The sequence below is a fragment of the Streptopelia decaocto genome (genome assembly GCF_964273445.1).
Source record: "Streptopelia decaocto genome assembly, chromosome: 3".
In the NCBI taxonomy this organism is placed as follows: Eukaryota; Metazoa; Chordata; class Aves; order Columbiformes; family Columbidae; genus Streptopelia; species Streptopelia decaocto.
Genome location: NC_138656.1, coordinates 99,723,425 through 99,742,900, shown reverse-complemented (window position 1 = coordinate 99,742,900; position 19,476 = coordinate 99,723,425). Strand labels below are relative to the sequence as shown.

Genomic DNA, 19,476 nt, shown 5'->3' with positions numbered 1-19,476 from the left:
GCCGCGCGCGCGGGAGCGAAGGCGGGGGTGCGCGCGGGCAGGGGGGGCGGCGCGCGGCGGGCGGCGCGCGGGGAGCGGGCGGCGGCGGCGCCCCGGCGGGGGGAGCGGCGCCGGGGGGATGCTGGGCGCTCGCCGCGCCTCCCGCTCCCGGCCGCGCGTCTCCTCCGCCTGACCCGGCAGCCCCGCGCGCAGCCCGCGCCCGCCGCGTTAATAATGCACTAGAATGTCAGCGCTGAAAAAGGTAGGGAGGCAGGGAGGGGGCCGCCGTCGGGGCGGGATGCCCCCGCTCAGGCAGCGGAGGGAATGGGGGTGCCGGTGCCGCTGCGTGCGGGGACCGGCGCCGTCGGGGACGCGTCCCCGGGCAGCGGGGCGAGGGCGCGCCAGCCGCGCCGTCGGTTGTGGCGTCCTACCCCATCATCGGCGCGTCCCGGCGCCGCGCTGGCCGTGGCGTGGGTCTCGCCGTGGCGTGGGTCTCGCTCCGGCACAGCCCGGGCAGGACGGTTGCGTGGCAGCGTGCCCTGTACCGGCGCGGGGCGGCTGCGGGCTGGCACCGGCCGCACAGAGCGGGAGAGGAGGCGGGGAGGAGGGGGACGGCGGACGGACCCTCTGTGCGGCCGGTTTGGCCGGAGAAAGCGGCGGGGCGGGCGATGCTGCTCGCGGAGCCGCAGTACCGGCGGCGATTTAAATTTTGGGAGCGCGTGATTCTCGTGGCTGCCCCGTGAGGACCGGTCGGGGGAGCCGGGGCCGGAGCCGCGCTGCCATCTGCACCGCTTTCCCCTTCTCCTTCCCGGTCGCCGTGCCGCGGCGGTTGCGGGTACGTCGGAAGGGCCGCGCTGCTCCCTGGCCTCTCACAGCCCGTGGAGGGGCGGCCCGGCCCCGAGCGGCGGCGTGACCTCAGCCCGGCACCCGAGGACGGGCGGGCGGCGGGTGCGTCCCGCGCGTTACCCGCGCCGGCTCCGCGCATTTGCTCCGCCGCGGGCGCGCAGGGCTCGGCGCGGTTGGAAAAGTCCGCGGGCGCGCATCCGAAGCGCGGAGGCGGGCGCCAGGGGCTGGACGCATCTGCCGCGCTGCCCCCGGTCGCCGGGGCGATCAGGGACAGCTTTCCCCGCTGGGAGGGCGGTGTTTGCGTCCGGCTTGGCCGAGTGCCTCCGCGGTCCTTTGAAACACCGTCTGCTGGAGAAATCAAATAATTAAGCAACATCATATTAAAAACGCAGGGCGCTCCGGCCCGTCTCGCCCCCCGGAGCGGAGCCTCCAGACCGCTCGGCGGCCGCCACCTCGGGGCGGGTGGGAGGCGGGCAGCCCCTCCCAGCCCGGCGCGGGGCGATGCGGTGGGGCCGGTGCGGATGGGTCCAAGGGAGGGGAGCGAGGGGAGCCTTCCAGCCGGCGGAAAATGCCGAAGGGGCTTTCACCTACGGCTTCGCTTTCTGTCGCCTTCGTAACCTAATTCTTAGACTGCCCGTGCCCCAGTTTTAACAGCGATGCCGGTGACGTGCGGCGTTTAGCGATAAATGCACATCCAAGTCCTTCGACCTCAACTTCTCTGAAACTTCCAAGGGTTTCTAATCTTCGGCGACAAACCTTTTGTTTGTTTCCGATTGTGTTTCGTTACGGCACAGGCTTACACCGGCTTAATGTGTCTTGGGAGCGGGTGATATTTGAATCTCTTCCAAATTAAAGCACTTAGAACGACATCAAGTGCTCCAATCACTCTAGGTGGTGTGAGCCCGAGAACAAGGCTGCGAAACTCAAATGCCCTCCTTAGTGTTGGAGTGTTTTGTATAGATCTGTGTGTGCTTCAGAGTAGCATTGCAAACGGAGCACTGGCAAATTTTGAAATACTGAATATCTCTAGTCTTTTAGGTAGCAGATTGGCTGCAAGGGGGTATCCTGCTAGGAGGAAGGGTCACCTGAATATGGCCGAGTCCAAGTCCAAGGGCAGAGGACTGAGAAACCTGGTGTTGCGTCTTAGTAGCTGAATCTGTTGTACTGAAGCTTGGGGTGTGTCATGGGAGCCTATTAGTTGTACTGGACTTGTTTTAAAAAGCAGCTCTGGTCTAGGGCAGGGGATAATACTATTTTATAATGCAGATGTAATTGAGGTACCAGGCTTTCACATCTGTGATTGGTTTCATTTCTTTGTGTTTTATCTGGAAAACAGGTAAAATAAGAACAGTAGAAGTTTTATATTTCTGTACTTTCAGCAATATAGCAATTATGCTTTCAAGTAATTTCCAAATGGTTTGCACAAAGCACTTTCTTTCAAAATAGCAAGTTTTAATTTTACTGCATGTAGCTATTTTTACAGTGCTAACCAGATTTTATCATTTATATTTGAAAGATTGTTCCCCCCATGATTTTTTCATGCTTTTCAAGATGTCTAGTATGTGGTTAAAATGGACTCAGATGATGTTTAATAATTTTATGAATTACAATGTTATGAATTGGAGATTTAATTCTGAGTGCTGTAGTGAGACCCTGTGCGATGTGACATAATATTCCTAAGATAAAGCATGCATTTATTATGCCGTTGTTCTGTTACATGTGAAGTAAAAGCTAAGACTGTCAAATGAATTTGTTGATTCTATTTTAGATTATTTTTAGCTTTTCATTTTAGCACTATAAGGTGCTATTTGCATTTAGTTGCACATGTATCTCATTTGCAGTAGAACAGTATAGGGCATACCTCTTCGTTAACTTTTTAGAATCTCTAGTCCCTCTGAAATGACTTCAAATTTCTGCTACAAGTTGAAGTTACACTTAGAGTGAAGTCATAAATGCTTTAAGCAAGCATTTAACAACCAGCAAACACTGAGTACTTTTGACAGAGGTGTTGGGGGGAATGTGTTTATGTGTTTTGTCTGTATAATGTGTAAAACTGCACAGTCAAATCCAGTATTCACTGATTTGGTGTTAATATCTCTAATGACTTAGTGGGATCAGGATTTCACATTTGTGCAGGGCAAAGTCCCGCCAGTATTAATGGTGATATTGTTGGCTGTGCCAAGCTGTTAAAAGTTACCAAATCAAGACAAAATGTCAAGGTTCATTATGGCTGGCTAAAAATTATGTTCTAATAAATTCAAATATATGAAGCAAGTTACTTCAATATTAATAGGTAGAGGTGATAGAAGAAATGTGTCCCTGAATAGGGCATTCATACCTAAGCCAGAGGAAGCCTTGGATATTCGGTTTCCACTGTGTCTGGACACCAAGTACAAGAGCGTACCTTCGGCAGGCTTCCCTGGACATCACCCGTCCTGGTCAAGTTACCACTTCAAAATTACAACTTTTTTTTTCTGGCAGTGAATGTTCTAATAGGAAATATTCATAGACATAGACTGGATGACTAAATTTCATCTTGATTGAGAGCTTTTTTTGGCTAAATTATGGACATTGGAGTAATTACTGGGATAGTTTTTGTGTGCCTTAATAAAGGTGGTTAAATATCTGCTTCTCTGGAGATATTCAAAACCCGCCTGGATGCATTCCTGTGCAACCTGCTGTAGGTGAACCTGCTTTAGTATGGGGGGTGGACTAGATGATCTCCAGAGGTCCCTTTCAACGCCAACTATTCTGTGATTCTGTGAAATGTTATTTTACACATGGCTCTGGCAGGAACATTTTTTCCTATTTGCAATTACACCTAGCCAAAGCAATTTCTTTGTATAGCTATGATAATCCTAGGAGTAATTTTGGTAATAAAAAGAGCATTGAAATAAACCCTTGTTTTTTCTAGGGTATACCATCAGGGGGCCCTTTCAAACTGCATCAGTCAAACAAAAAACAGCTGCTTCAGTTCTACTCCATGAACAAGACAAGTCTTATTTGCTGCTTCAGTTCATTACTACAGTGAATTTATCTAACCATGCATGGTGAACAAGAGGACCATTAATGCACCAAGTTAGTATTAGCTTAACAGTTATGCCTGTATGTAAGAGAGACTTTCAGTTCTCTAGAAATGTATTATATGCGCCAAAATATCCCACCTGAATCGAAAATATTCTGTTTGCTAAATGGGTAGTTTTGTTTGAATAACTACAGAAAAAAATATATGTGGTTCAGTTTGCCTTGCGAAAATTCATAGTCATCCTCAAACCATATGGCTCTCTTACCTCTAGTAGAGAAATATCTCTGCATGGCACATACGGTATGTCAACAGCTATGATCAAATATAAGTAGAAGTGGGCATGGATGAATCAGAATCTCTTTCAAAGCAGACCTGTAGGAGACCACAACTTCTCATATTTCAGTCTGTATATATCTCCATTATAGAATTATATTTCCCAAAACAGTTTATAGTTCTTCACAGCTACTTTCTCTTGTAGGGGCCAAAATGATTCATTAAAGTTAAAAAAGTATTCTTCCCATGATGTTTATTTAGGAAATGTCAAGTAGCAGTTTATTCATTTAGTACATGCTCAGTTGTGATAAGAGGATGGAAATCACTGCAGTTACATTTCTCAATCACTGTTTCTACGCATGCATATATATTTGATCTCACTTTGCTTTTATCTGTTTCTCACTGTGCTTTCTTAAATACTACTTTTGTGCATAAAATTTATTTTTCTTCCATGCATTTTCATTCCACATTTTTCTCATTTCTCCATCCTTGCCAGTTTTGAAAATGAACAACAAATAGCTTCCAGTATGGCATTAGTTGTTTTTTTGTTGTTGTTGTTGTTGTTTTGTTGTTGTTGTTTGTTTGTTTGTTTGTTTTTACTTGTATAACCATATATTCTTACGATCTAAAAAGACTTTCCACTTTTGGTAATAAATGTAGTATACACCTGTAGTTAGCAGAGATGCGTGAGGGGTAGCATAAGTGAAGGCTTTTATCTCACGAGGGGAGTCAGTGTCTGTTGTCTTCAGTAGATGCTGCCAACGCTGTGTGTAGATAAAGCAGATAAATTTACTGTAATGAAACAAGTCAAAAACATGGCCAAATATATACATCAATCCAACAAGGCAAAAATTTAGAGATTCAGACTATGCATATGCACAAATAACAAAAAGTGAAGTATATACCAGAGCTTTCTGTCTGCCCCATCCTGGGTCCTTCATAGTTACTCCTTCTTCACCCAAAATCCTTCTACCAGTCTCAATTTTGTATCTTTCATCTTAAACACTCTATTTGAAAGGTAAATTTGTTGTGCCAAAGGAAAAAAAGAGCATCTTAGGGTTGTCAGATTGATCTGAGCCCAGTTTGAAAACAAAAAGTTGTTGCGAGCCAAAGTTTATTCTAGCAAATGTGAAGGTTAAGTCTTGAAGTTGAAAAGTTAGGAAAGTGTCAAGCTAAGAAACACAAATTTAGGGAGAAATTGGAACCAGTCTCTTGTGTAGGGGTCATTTAAAGTGTCTCTGTTACCTATTTCATCTTGGAAGCTGAGAGGCTGCTCAAGCAGTGTTCAGCCTTTGGACTGTTGGCACTCAGCAGGATCAACTCTGCAGCATTGCCCTGGAAAGGCAGCAGGTCAGTACTGAGAGTAACAATTTGGGATATTTTTATTTTGTATCACATCCTTATTGCCTTTCTTCTTTAATCTAGATGATACTGTATTTCAATGATCCCTAAGATTATTGAGAGAGAATGCAAATTAATTGTTTAAGCTTGTCTGGAATCTAATTGCCCTTAGCATGCCAGGGGTTTTTAATATGTTGGTTTCCTACTTGACATTGATTTTTGTGCATTGGAGGTCAACTGAATTAGTTTCCTGTGATTCTTTACTTCTTGACAGTACGACTTGCATTGTAAAACCTTTTAATGCCTTAATAATGTTACACAAATTACATATCATAAAATGTCAAAGTCTCCAGCAATTTTAGTTTCGCAACTGGATAGGCTGCTGACTTTTCCTAGAAACGATATACGGTATTATTAATGATGCAGGTAATCAACTTAGCCTTCAAGGAAACTTTGTCCAAACCATTTCACTCTTACATTGGCAGTTTTAGAGCTGGTGCAGCTGCAGGGGTACAAAAGTATGTGCTTACATTCTTGTGTGTTTCACTGGCAGTGAGGAGTAGAAAGATCTTCCCAGCTTTCACTCCTGCTTTCTAGTTTCACAAGTAGCCCATAAAAATATCACAGAACAAATCACTTCAATTGCCACAAGTGGGAGGTTATTTTTGCCCATCTTTTTTTTCCCCTGAATGGCAGACAGTAAAGAGAGAATCTTAAGTAGTTACTGCTCCTTTTATTTCTTATAATCTAAAAATAGGAGGGGAAGGAAAAAAACTCAAAGGATCTTCCACTTTCACATTCTTATTGATTTATGACTTAATAAGTCATTGAGTTATAAAGCTACAGAGCATAAACACACTTACTCTGTCAAATTTGTCTAAACAGAGTCCAAGTAAGATAAAAGACGACACTTTTGCTTCATTCATGCAGAGTGAAATTCTTTCCAAAGAGCATCAGTACAAGGCCACCTTTATCCTCTGCGCAACAGCAGATTTCACTTAAATGAACAAATACATTTTTTAGTTTTAGAGATTGATAACAATTATCTTCCCTGATGAGCAGAAAGGAGGACAAACCTTGCTTTTCTTCCTTTGATTTACTTCCCTTGATCTTGCAGCCTTTTAAATTCTGTGTAGTTGAAGCTACAGGAAGAATCTGGGCTTTTTTTTTTTTTTTAATGCTAGGGAAGGAAATGAAAAAGCACAGTCAAGTTTCTTGAAAAGACGATGTATCTGCCTGAATTCTCTATCATACCCTTAACCAGGCTTCCTTGTGATAACACTATGTAGAAGAAATAGTACGTAGACTTAATGCTTTTTTTTTTTTTTTAATTGGGGCATGAAGACATCACATAGCAAGAAGATGTTCCATATGAGTAAGAAGTATTAATATCCTCTAGCTGGGAAGACTTTGGGCTCCCGTTGGAAAGAGTGACACAAGCTTCACCTTCCCTCTGAAGGAGAACTCAAGCCCCTCTGATGTTTCCAGCCCTTTCTGGCCTCAGGTCTTGAAACTGATCTTTTCTTTGATGGCGACTTGTGGCTTTGTTATCCAGCATCTGGCCTGTTTTTTGGCTATTTTGGGGTTATCTTTGCCATAATGTTTTACTTAAAGGTAAGACATTTAAAAAATGTGATTGTTAAGCTTTCCTGTTAAAGGTTGTATACACTGTAATTTGATTTTTATTTCAGTCTGACATTTTGATCTCACTCATTTAATGATCTGTTTAAAAATAGCGTCATTTAGGTATAGCTACTATAGTTCGTATTCTTACTGCAAACGTCCAGAATTAGTTTTCAGAGCTAGATAAATTATTTGATTTAAGAGAATAATTCTGATATTTAAGAGATTAATTTTAAAGTAACTAATGTAAGTGGTGTTTTTTTAGTAGCTTAACAGAAATTTAAATTTACTGTTTTCCATTCTGGAATTCAAATGGATAAACAGGACTGCTGCTTTTTTCCCCTTAAGTTTTAGTAGGCTGAGAAATCAAAATGTTACACATAGACTAGGCATGGCTCCTTCACAGCACACAGTTTATTTAAATTGCAATATGCTATGATTTGTAGATCAGAGTGCTTCTGTTCCAGGTATCTCCAGTTTATAGCGTTATGTGCATAAAAGGCAGCAATACATCTGAAAATGGATTATTACTTCTGCTGCCAGTTCTGAAATGCATTGCATTCTGTAGCATCTCCCATCGCCATGCATGTCAGCTTTTATTCATTATGGAAGAGGTGAGTATAAGTAAGGTGTTTCAAAAGAAATTATTTTGATGAAGTTGAAGAGGGGTGCAATTAGTTGTGATATCCTGTAATTTTATGACAATATGTATGAATGGTAAGTAATTTGATAACAGTTTTTGTAAATGGTAATTTAGAATTTACTACTCCAAAATCTTAGCATATATGACACTTCAAAAAAGAAAGCTTCTCTCTACATTATTTTTCTGCCTCATTCCTCCTTTTGCAAAATGATACATTCTTATTTCGCACTGACCTTTCTCAGGAAAACTTGAACTTTCTACACTTCAAGATTTCAGCTGCAATTAGATTTAGAAAGTTATACATTAATTTATGAATTCAAGGGCACATACAGTGCACTTTGAAAATAATGAAATAGATGACCAAAGCATTATAATAGATCTAAATAGTTAAATTCAATAGTTGGAAGGTCTGAAATATTTCTTTTCAAATTAAGAAGTGATACATTGATTTTGGATGCGTCCCAAAGTTCTGATCTTTTTCCTCCCTAAAAATGTTTCTCTGCAGCTAAAATAAAGTGTTAAAGGTTACATATATCAGTGGAAATATTCTTGCATCCACCAATAAAAGATCTTCTACACTAATGTCTGTTCATTCGTGAGGTCATTTAAAGTGCAGTTAGTTCTTTTATATTGTTTGTTTTTGAGTTTTCTTTTTGACGTCTATTTCATTCTTCTTAATTAATGTATTTTAAAATCACATTTTCATTTCACAGTGCTTTTGGAGATTGTACATTCCCTACTAGATGTTTAATCTGATACATTAATATTGTTGCCATGTACTGTGCTTATTAGAGCAGGGTGAGAAGTCACTCTTGAATACTCCTTGTTGTGGATAAATTACAAAACACACTTTCTTTGCTAATCAGTGTCAGGTCTTTGATCAGTTCCTCATGATTTTCTGTTTCTTTTTACTTTCCAAAATTGTCATCAATTGCTGTCCTAAAAATGGTGCGGAAAGAGCAAAACACAAAGCTGAGAACTTCCGTGTATGCCAGGCTGGTGCTGCTTTGATCAATAAAATGGAAAAGTTTCCCCTATATACCTGTATAACATTCAGATTGCAATCACCTTCTGGAGCTTTCCTGGCATCTGCTTGTAGGTAGCCTTCCATTAAGTAACATACCCAAGTAATGTAATGCATTTTATTTTTCTTTTGATTCTTTTTTTGAAAGATAACAAGTGCCTTTTCTAAACTTCCTTTAATAGAATATTTTCTATGTGTTTATTCATTTCTTTAAATTAGTAAAATATTCTGACAAATGTCCATCTACTGTGCAGCATGTCCATGGACAGTGAAACTTAACCAAATAATGTGATGCTTGGGAACCAGGAGGATGTGTGAAGCTTTACATTCTGATTGATTACAGTGCTGAAATGAAAGACAACATTTTGCTTCACTGCTTGAAAGATCAGTTCTGGAAGCACAGCCTGTCGTGTTAACATTTGTGTTTCCCTGCACTTAACACTGCAATGTGTCAGCCGAAGGGTGAACAGACGCAAGAGCAAGCCCAGGTTAACATTGGAAAAAAGGAACATATTATGGAGGGCTTTAGGGAGGCATCATGATACTGCTTGGCACCAGAAGAGAAGGAGACAAATGATCAAGTATATAAATGAAAGTGTCTGGATATAACAGGGAAGAGATCCTGATAGGGCAGTACAGGGGATGACTATTTTGGTTGGTTTGTTCTAGTTGCATCTAAGGGCCAGCAACAAGCTGCAATAACATCTGTTTTCTGAGATGCCATACATGTTCCACAAACTGCATCATGAAAAATCGACAGACTTGAGTATTTTCATGTGTACAAGGTACTGACTACAGAAACAGTCATCAGCATCGTATAATGCATCTTGATATGTAAAATTGTATTGATGAGGCTCAGCTGATGTGAGGTAGCTGCCAGGCTGCATTTGTAGTGTTCTTTGCTTGGAAGCCAGATTACCCGTAAAACAAAAAAAACCCTAAAAAATCCCACAAACCAAACAGGATGTCATTTACTGTGAGAAAATGTTATACGACTCTTAATTTCAGTTGCACAATTCCACATAATGATGAATAAAATTTGCCTTTTTCAACATCTTTTATGAGGCTGGTCCAAGCTACCCTGAAAAAATATCTTACCCTTTATTATCATGATTTGCAGTGTAAGCTGCACTCCTCTTGACCAATGGAACAATTTTTTCCTGTGTTTCTGATTTTGGAGCACAAGGAACAAAGTATTCTTGGCAACCAGGCTGTTCCCGTGTGAATTCTCTACTGAAAGACATCAGTGTGATCATTAGTCTTCTATTTTTTTCAGAGTGAAACATAAAAATGTCTTCTCCAGTCTTGTCCTCCCTTTGTAAATATGTCCAGCTCTTGCAATCACTACCACTGGTGAAATCTCATCTGAAAGATTTGCAAGAACTGCCAAAATAAACAGCAGTGTACGTGCATGCAAGATGTCCTGGTTATGAAAAAATGATGGATACACTGAAATATTACTCAGTAAAAACTTGTTGATGAGTTCACGTTATAACCGTATCTATGAAAATTTACTTTACCATCCAGTACTACTGTTATAGCTTCTAACACTGTGTGGGTTGATCTAGAGACGTTTGTGGTATTCTTAATTGATTGATTTTTCGTGTTTTAACATCAATTGGTGCCAACCTATATACAGTAAACCTATTAGAAAAATCGACTGTATAAATAAGAAAAAAATTGTGATTTTCCCCAAGCATTTATATACCTTCCACAATGGAGAGTGGTGAAAGAGTTAAGATTGCAGACCTAACAGTAATTTTTCAACAACTTTAGTAGCTTTAGATTTCACAGAAATTTTAAGAATAATTTAAATATTCCCACAGGAAAAAAAGATATAAAAGCAGTGACTAAAGTATAATAAAATAAACCAAAATAAAACAGAAAGTTAGAAGATAATATAGAATTAACAATACCAAGCAATAGTAAATTAGTATTAATGTAGTAATTATAAAGATGAAACTAGTAATAATTTCACTTTTTTTCCATATGGAGGCAGTTAATTGTTCCTAAGTATATGTGAACTGAAAGAGTAAAACAGAATAGAACTGATTCCTGCAGAAACTGAAATATGAGATAATATCATTTTTGTGGCTATGTATAGATTTCTTCCTTGCCCATGACTTAACAGTTTTATTCAGAAATCACTGAAAAGGATTGCCTGGAATGTTGCTTGTTGTCACCAGGAAACAACATCTTTCTGAATTTCCTTGGTATAATAGTAGCATTTTTGTCATTTTTTTCCCACAGCAGAGTACCTGGAAACTTCAGCTGGTGCTGAAGTGATATATTTGTGAATTCACTTAAAAATACCCTCCAGGTGTGTTTGTGCCTGAAACTAGGCCTTCACTTAGTTTCTTGATGCAATGAAAGGGACTGACTGAAATCTCTGTTTCCATTTGTGGTTTGGCCCCTGTGACAATTGCCGGCTTTCTCTTGCCCACCGGCAGCCTGTTCGCTTTACCTCTGCTTGATTTTGTGTTGTTTGAGTGAGTCAGGGAGTGAAGGAGAAAGCAGCATCCTCAGTTTGACAGGAGGAGACTGGTAACACTGGCTTGCACTTGAGGTGCCTCAACATCTCCAAGATGCCCATGCAGACCTGGCTGGTACAACAAAGACTGGCTGGAGTCCAGGTCAGGGGCACCCAGAAGCCCCCCAGGGAGCTCCAGCTGCCCACAATGGCCTTCTCCTGCTACTGCTGAAGAGCTCAGGGCCACGTTAGGGACTCTAGGTAGTCACCTAGAGTAGTCTGCCCTTTGGCCATTGCTCCAGAAGTGTCCCATGTAACCCACGTGCCATACGTACCGACTTGATATGTATCTGCCCACTTCAAGTATCTTGAGGTTTCCCAGATAACACCAGGCACCCATTTGCAAGCATCCAAATCCTGCCCTAAGTGTGTATTTCCATCACACCGAGAGGAGCTGTTTAACAGGCTCTACCTAACTGTAAGCATTGACTTTCATGGAAACAACTTCACAGTGAAAACAAATATAGAACAAACGGATCCTAGAGATTTAAATGTATTCCATTTGTTATTTGATATAATAAATGAGCACACATAAAACTGCTCTCCAGATATGCTTGGAGAACGTTGTGCTGCCTGTGTGCAAATTTGAGCTGTCAGTTGCCCAGATTTCATCTTATTTGTATTTAGTTTTCACAATTTAACCTACTTTCTGGTGCAATCCAGCCATCTCAAATATTTGAAATGTTCAAATTCAGCTGTTTGAGTTATAGGTGAACAAGGAAGGTTTTGCCACTGAACTCAGACCTAGTTTTTTAGGTGCTGGCTGGCAAAGGCATCCTTGAGCACACACCTCGCCATGAGCAAGGCTTTTGGTTTTAGCATCGTATTTGGGCTGTATCACACTTCTGTTCTTTTCATTGGAGCCTTACCCAGGAGTAATTTGAATATATTAACTCTTTGAGCAGAATGTGCTTAAAAAAATAATCACCTAATTTGGACAGAGAGTTTTCAAGTCATGAAGATCATGAAGAGCTAAGACTGCCTACAAGAGAAGCTGTATTTTTGGCTGCACTATGTCATACATCATCAAATAATCTGTGTTCTTATTTTTCTTGTAATGGAAAACTGGGAAACAGCATTTTCTTTTCTTTTTTTTTTTTTTTTTTTCTTGCTCTTGTCACAAAAGTAGCCAAATATCCCAAAACACTGTGCTGGGGTACCAGTTTGCTGGTGCCGGAAGAGAGAGCATCACTAAGTTGTTCTCCCCAAACTTTGCAGTCCCCTTTGTTTCATAGCCTGCCCTTCCCTCGATGACCACTGAAGGTACGCCAGGTGCCCAGGACCAAGACTTCATCACAGGGGTACCACAACAGCCCTTGTTCTGCCTCTGCACTGTTGATGAATATACCACCTTTGGGGCTTCTGGCTGACACAAAATTATCTGCAAGTGGGAGAGTCCATTTTTCTGTGGTGTCACTGAGTTGTGCATCTCTCTGAACATGCTGCAATCTGCCCCAGTCACCATCATGATGAGAATTACTGGAGCATTTGGGGCCATTCCTCTGCTGGCATCAGAAAGCCTGAGAGTGGCACCTGAAGTTCTCTGTCTTCTCCATCCAAGACAATGTCTTCGGGCCATACTAACTCCAAGTAGCAGATTGCATTTTGCTACCAAACCACAAATATACACCCTAAAACTTGCCCCACCACATGGACACTGACCTCTCTTCAGGTAGCAGTGCTTGGGAAGACTGTGGTGAGCACTTCACTCTGGTGAGCTCCAGTAAGGACCAAAAATGGGGACAAATTTAGTGTTTATCCTGAATAGGGCTGTGTGTGCTTTTCCACCATTTTTAGAAATTTCCTTTGAAAGAGCTGACAACGTGTGATCTATTTTAAATTCTGCTTCAGAAGATGAAATTATTTTTGGTCTAAATGAAATCAATAGGCAGTATTAAATATAAGATAAGGTTTAAGTGAGAATAAAAAAATCCGGTGACCCTCAATATTTATTGTATGTGTCAGGACTGGTATGACAACCTTTATTAGCTACTTAATATGACCTTTCTGTAAAGCAGACAGCTTACTAAAACCAATGAAACTTCATTCTGACGTCCTTCAAAGGTATCTCCTCCTTTATTCCAGGCTTCCCTTTCTACTCTGGGGTCCCTGTTCCTCAAAGTCTGGACCTTTTTCTCCCCGATTTCCTCAAGTGTGCCAGGAAATCTTCTCAAGCCTGGTGTGTGTGTAGCCCACCATGAAGTCAGGAGCTGGTAAAACCTGGATTTGTGCCTCTCTCACCTGCAGTATTATAATACGAACTGTTCCATACTGGTACTGCACAGCTGAGCTCCACGGGTGCTGGGGTGTGTGAAGTGATTCTCCTGCCTCACCTGACAGAGATGACCTTTCCTCTGCCCTTGCTCTCAAAGGTCTCAGAGTGGACTGGATTTTCCCAACAGAGAGGCATTTTTAGGTTCTTTGTAAAAAGTAACGCAGCTATCCCTTGCTAGATTTTTTTACCCTAATACTCTCTCTTTGCTATCTCCTTGCCTTGTCATCATAATTCTGATGACATTGGTTCTTTCGTTTACCGTTCTGAATGTTTTCTGAAATAAATAAGAATGCTGCTTACATCTGTGAATAATACTGGTCCCATATGTATGGTACTAGGAATTGTTGCCTAGCAAATTCTGTGAATCTTGATGAAATATGTTAGTTCTTTTTTGTAACTTACATCTGTTATTTCTCACAGTATTTGATGTATTTTACATGCTTTTATGATCCTGATTTTAAAGAAAACTGTGATAAAGTGGACTCGTGGACCCACTTATTTCTTTAGGACTTTTGTCGCTGGACATGAGATTCCTTGGATTAAATGTGTGTGTTGTATTAACAGTTGCCTCCATCTGGGCAGAAACTGGTAGTTACTCATACTTCTTGGTTCCCTGTGTGGTGAGTGGGGTGAAATGGGCATCACAAAGGGATGATGCTACCTCTCCCTAAAGCAGGTTAGCTGTGTCACACCTATCTCAACACCAAGGCTCAGAGGCAGATTTCTGTTATAAAGGATGTATATATTGGTATGGTGAATTCCATCAGGGAATTTTACAGGTCATCTCTTTTTTAATACATTCTAGTAGAATTTTGGCCATACAGTTAAATAGGTCTTAATAAATTTTTTAGTTGTAGTTTCTCACTGTTGCTTGAGATGCCTTTAAAATCAGCATCTATGCATAAAGACATCAAAAATAATGGGTGTTTCTTTCATGTAAGAATGCATTTGAGCCCACTGTTCTCACACATTGAATTCTGCAGGAAGTTGAAAATTGTGTCATAATGTTGCATTAACTTCGAGTTAATGCTGTGGACTTTGAGTCCACACCATTTTTCATAGAAGAAAAAGCCTGATTTAGAGTAGCTCCACACAGGAGCAGGTTGGGATTCATGCCTTTTTTTTCTTTTTTAACCAGTAAATATGTTCTTGCCTGATCTCCGGAGATGCTTAGTGATTTTATTCCTTGCTGAGCAACAGGAGGTTAAGGCATAGAAAAAGGCTGGTTTGGAGCTAATTCGGAACATGCCAATAATAGCAGTTGTTGGTAATTATTCTGTTCCTTGTGAATACATGACATGTTCCTTTTCTCTTGTGATAGAAGCTTTAAATGTTAGTAGCCAGGAAGTGCCAGTATTCTAATTGCTCCCTGTAGTTAAGTACATAAAAATATCAGAGGCATAAAATATTTTGGCATTAACAAAAATGTAAGGAATTGGTTAAGAACTGAGGAATATAAGGCAGAGGCAAAAGTGTCTATTTGGAATACCTGATATTGCCTTTGCTTCATGCTTCAAGTATCAACAAGGGAAGTTTAGCAGTCACAGAAGAAATATTGGTGTTCCCTCACCAGCTGTGTTTGAACTGAGGAGCTTTGATCTCTAAGTTGGTCTTTTTAACATAAGAATTTTTCATTTCAAGGTAGTTCTAGTGCAAGTTTTAAAGTGCCAAAAAGTAGAAACCCCTATAGTGATCTGGAAACGCCAGCTCCATCCATGATGCTCTTGGAACGTTAACATCCTGCATGTAGTTGGCTGATCTGCTGTTGGTTTCAGAAGTGGCAACAGCGTACCGTGCTGTCTTTAATTTATCCCAGATTTAGAATAACAAACAAATAAAAAGAGAAGAATCTCATTCTTTTGTAAAAAGAATGTTCTTATTGCAATAAGAACAATTCTTGCAAATTGTCACCGTTTACTGCAGGGTGAAAATAAACCGTGGCAGATGCTCTCTGTTAAGCCCCAGCCCTCCCCACTAAGAAAGGGGAATAGGAGGAAAAGTGAGAGACTTGCAAGTTGGAAAAAGGTAAAAATGCTTTACTAATGCTACTAATAAATAGAGAAAATAATACAAAATATACAAAACCAGTCTTGAATTTCCTGGGGTAGTGCAGCCACGGCTGTGGAGGGCAGGCACCCAGAAGTCCTGGGCTGGATTCCACAGCAAACCAGAACTGGATTCAGGGATGCAGGGTCTGGAACCAGGCCTCGAATTTGCAGGGATGACAGGCAGGGTCCTTTTCAGATGCCAGCCATGGTCGAAGAAAGCAAGACCCTCGTGATCTCCATCTTTTATAGGGTGTATGACGCGGATGGGATGGAATACTCAGTTGGTCAGTTTTAGTCACCTGTTCTGTTTGCCCCTCCTTGCAAATACACACCTCTCACTTATGGGACGTGCAAAATTTATCAGTAACCTTGGCTGCCATAGCAGTAAGTCTAAAACTGGGTCTCTTCTGCATACCATTGCTATCGTTATCAGCTCCAGAACAAACAGTGTCTGAAAAAACATGCAGCCAAATTCAGAAAAGTGCAGTTACTCAGAAGAACTTAGCTGAAAAGAAAATTCACTAAAAGAGAACTGGTCTTGTTTTTAACAAGACCAGGACACATATTTTAATTCCATCTGAATTTCTTTTGGCATTTTTGTGAATTGAATCTGCTACTGACCATTAGAATGTTAAAGAGAAAATGGCCATTGAAACTGCATATTTAGTCAAAACTTATACTTCCATAACCCTGCTAATGTAAAAGGGATAAATTGTCAGTATATATTAAGCACATCATTATACACATACCCATTATCTGTCAGTAGCAGATATATCTGACAAATTTCAAGTTTTTTAAAAAATATTTTAATTAAATGAAGCCTTATTGTTGGGATTTAAAAGCATGTAAAGGTCTGTTTTACCAAGGTGCACACACAACTATTTTTAGAAGCAATACAAAGTTTCTCTCAAACTGAGTCAATGTTAGAAGGTTTCAACTGGGAATGCTTGGAGTGATTCAGAGTATGACTTTTTTTTTTATATGTAAATGTAAAAAAATATGCAAAACAATCTATATTCGGATGCTTGTAATACCTAAAAAAGCTCAAAGCAGTGCTTCATATGAAAGTTCTGTAAGTCATCCGAGTCCTACTGAGTTCATCATCCTCAGTAAGAACATGTTCATGCGTACATACAGAGCCTTCTCTGTTGTCCTGTAAGCATGAAATCAAAGAAATTTTTGCAGTTCTTTATTCCAAAGGCTTTACAGTAGGTCACTAAATATTTTAATTATTAGAAATTCAGTGTTTTTGTTTCTCCAGAGAGTCTGTATGCTTTGTGTTTAAGCTGCATGGGGAGGTTACATTTTTTGTATCCAACTGACTTCTAAAGTGTATTTGGTCGCTTTTGATTATTGAATATTTAGTTTAGTCTAGTTCTGCCAGGCACTGAGGAAAAATAAGATAACTGTGTAATATAGATATGACTATTTTCCCTCCAGTCCTCTTCAACACCATCATTATCAGTTGTATTCTAATACTGTAGAGACATGTCAAACATCTATATTTTCTATTCATAAAAGAAGATAAGTAGTTTGTAGATTAACAATACCTAGACATAGTAGATATCTATAAAATAGATTTAAGCATAGATAAATAGTACTCTGTAGGGAAGATGACCATAAAGCTTTTTCTTCTGAACAACTGTAGCCTGTATGCATTGTCACCATTCAGGCAGTAAATTATTAGGTTAAAAATGTTTCACTGCACTTTTGTATAAAGTTTGTGTGCAAGGCATTTTAGTGTTTTCTGCTAAGCTATTAAATGTCACTGTTGTGTGCACCACTGTCTTTGCTTCCTTTTCACTTTTCTGTGAACACAAATGGTTACTTTTAAATATTACATTCTTTATAAGCTATTGCTCTAATCAGCTCTACAATCTAACTACAAATTATTGGGGTAGCATTTATGTCAGAATCTAAAGATTATACTCAGTTCAGGGTTAAGATACTTGAATGTAGTTACCTGCCTATATATGAGGGGATTCAGCTGCATCAGCTTAGACATCTAGTGCCTCTTCAGAAGTTATTCCACATGGCTCTTAGCTACTAGGCTAGAGGACTCCAGTCCTTCTTGGGTCCTGTGTAATGTCTCCCAGCCTCAGCAGAGCTCTTGAGTAAACAGGCAGCCTCAGAAGTCATTAGACACCTATATTTGTGCGCTGATTCAATCTCTGCATGCCTAAGTTCCCACTATAGTGCATGGAAATCTGGTCAGTACAGCAAAGGCAGCAGAGAAATTCAGCTGATCAGCTGCGCAAACTATGTATGCAATAAACTCCAGCATTTTATGGTATTTCAGATGCTTTAGGTTATCTGAGACATCTGCATGGGCTAGAAAATATGTTGTAGGACGTGCAGTGGGTGTATGTTCTTTAGAAATGGCTGTTGGAGGTTAGGCATGGTATCTGAGAGCACCCACAGTGACACCAGGCACTAGTATGTGAGCAACTGAACTGAGCCCTCAAGGTGCGACCATAGGCCCCATTGACTGTACTAGAGGTGTAGGCACTGTGGTAACTGTAGACACCTTAATTTGGGCATTGTAGGCTTATCAGCTGAATTCTGCATCACTGAGTACTTGAATATTAATTTAACTTAATTTTCTTGTTTGGCTATTTGCCTGTGGTAACTCAAGACTTCATTGTTGTGTGTACGAGAAACTACTAGTCCCTCAACTGAAGAGTCCTGTTCCAATAAACTAACCCTTTCTGCTGTTTGGCCTATAAATCTTATTAAAGATTTTCACTTGAAATCCAAATACCCAGGTTTGTACATCTTCTGTGCCTGGTTAGATCTTTGAACCAACATCACAAATTTTAATGAACCAGCATCCAAGTACCTAGGACCACAGCTGGCAAGCCATGTCTACAAGCTCTTTATTGAGTCCTTTGTTGACCTTCTGCTACTCAAGTGTCACTTCAATTTTATTAAGTTCAAATACTTGAAGAATGGGAATCCGAAAATTATGGCAACTGTCCCATCAGAGTACAGCTAGGCAGCATGAACAGAAGTCAGGACCGAAGTCAAACTATATAATAACTGCAATAACAGTACTTAACAATTATATATCATCAAAAGATTTCAATGTGTTTTGCAAATATTAATTATCATCACAGCAGAGTGAAGTGTGTATTGGTAGCTTATGTCTGTGAGAATGAGTACTGAATGAAAATGAAACTATAAACTCATCCTGAGACCTTGGGAAAATAATTCACACTGTTAACTTCTGTCTTAGCTGGATAGTAGGGCTTCTTCCATATTCCGTGGGGAGCTGGGAGGGCATGCTGGCTGGGAGTGTATTGGTATCTGAAATAGCAAGTGCAAGGGTGCTTTTGCAGCCAAAATGATGTAAATAGGGGCTCAGTGCACACATCTGATTTGCATTTGTCACAATGTGTGGAATTCATACAGTGCAGATGGCTCCATCTGAACTTGTTGCCCTTGCCTTTTTTTACAGTCAATGGAGGTCTAATCAGTGTAAAGTGCAATTAATCTCATTGTAAAGTAGGTGTTTGAATAGATCAGACTGACTGCAAAGGACGCATGGGGGTGACTAGTTCAGATGTAGGAGAGCTGAATCTCATCCTACCTGTTCTGTGGGCAAAACTGCTATGATTTTGTCTTTAAAAATATACATTTAACTTTACTGAGCCACAGTTAGCACACCATATGTAGAAGTGTCTCAGGATAAGTCTGTTCTAAGGATTTACCACAGTTTGTCATGTCAGAATTTTCATTTAATTAAAAATACCGAATAATCGTTTCATCTTTTTACACAAACACGTGGCTAATATCCATTATGTCTGTGTGGGTCATCTGCAGCAGCAAGCAAGGCAATGAACAAGGTTTCACAGTGGAGGACTGAGGAA

At 40.6% G+C, this 19,476-nt stretch overlaps 1 long non-coding RNA gene across 2 annotated transcripts; it reads left to right on the top strand.

Moving 5' to 3' along the window:
* The first annotated feature begins 72 nt into the window (after window positions 1–72).
* Window positions 73–14,062, top strand: LOC309437176. Of its 2 annotated transcripts, none has more exons than XR_014183509.1 (4): window positions 73–241; window positions 6,809–7,078; window positions 11,005–11,074; window positions 13,370–14,062. It is a non-coding gene; the product is annotated as an uncharacterized lncRNA (long non-coding RNA). The 2 variants fall into 2 exon arrangements; XR_014183510.1 differs by lacking the exon at window positions 73–241 and adding an exon at window positions 3,782–3,903.
* The last annotated feature ends 5,414 nt before the right edge of the window (window positions 14,063–19,476 follow it).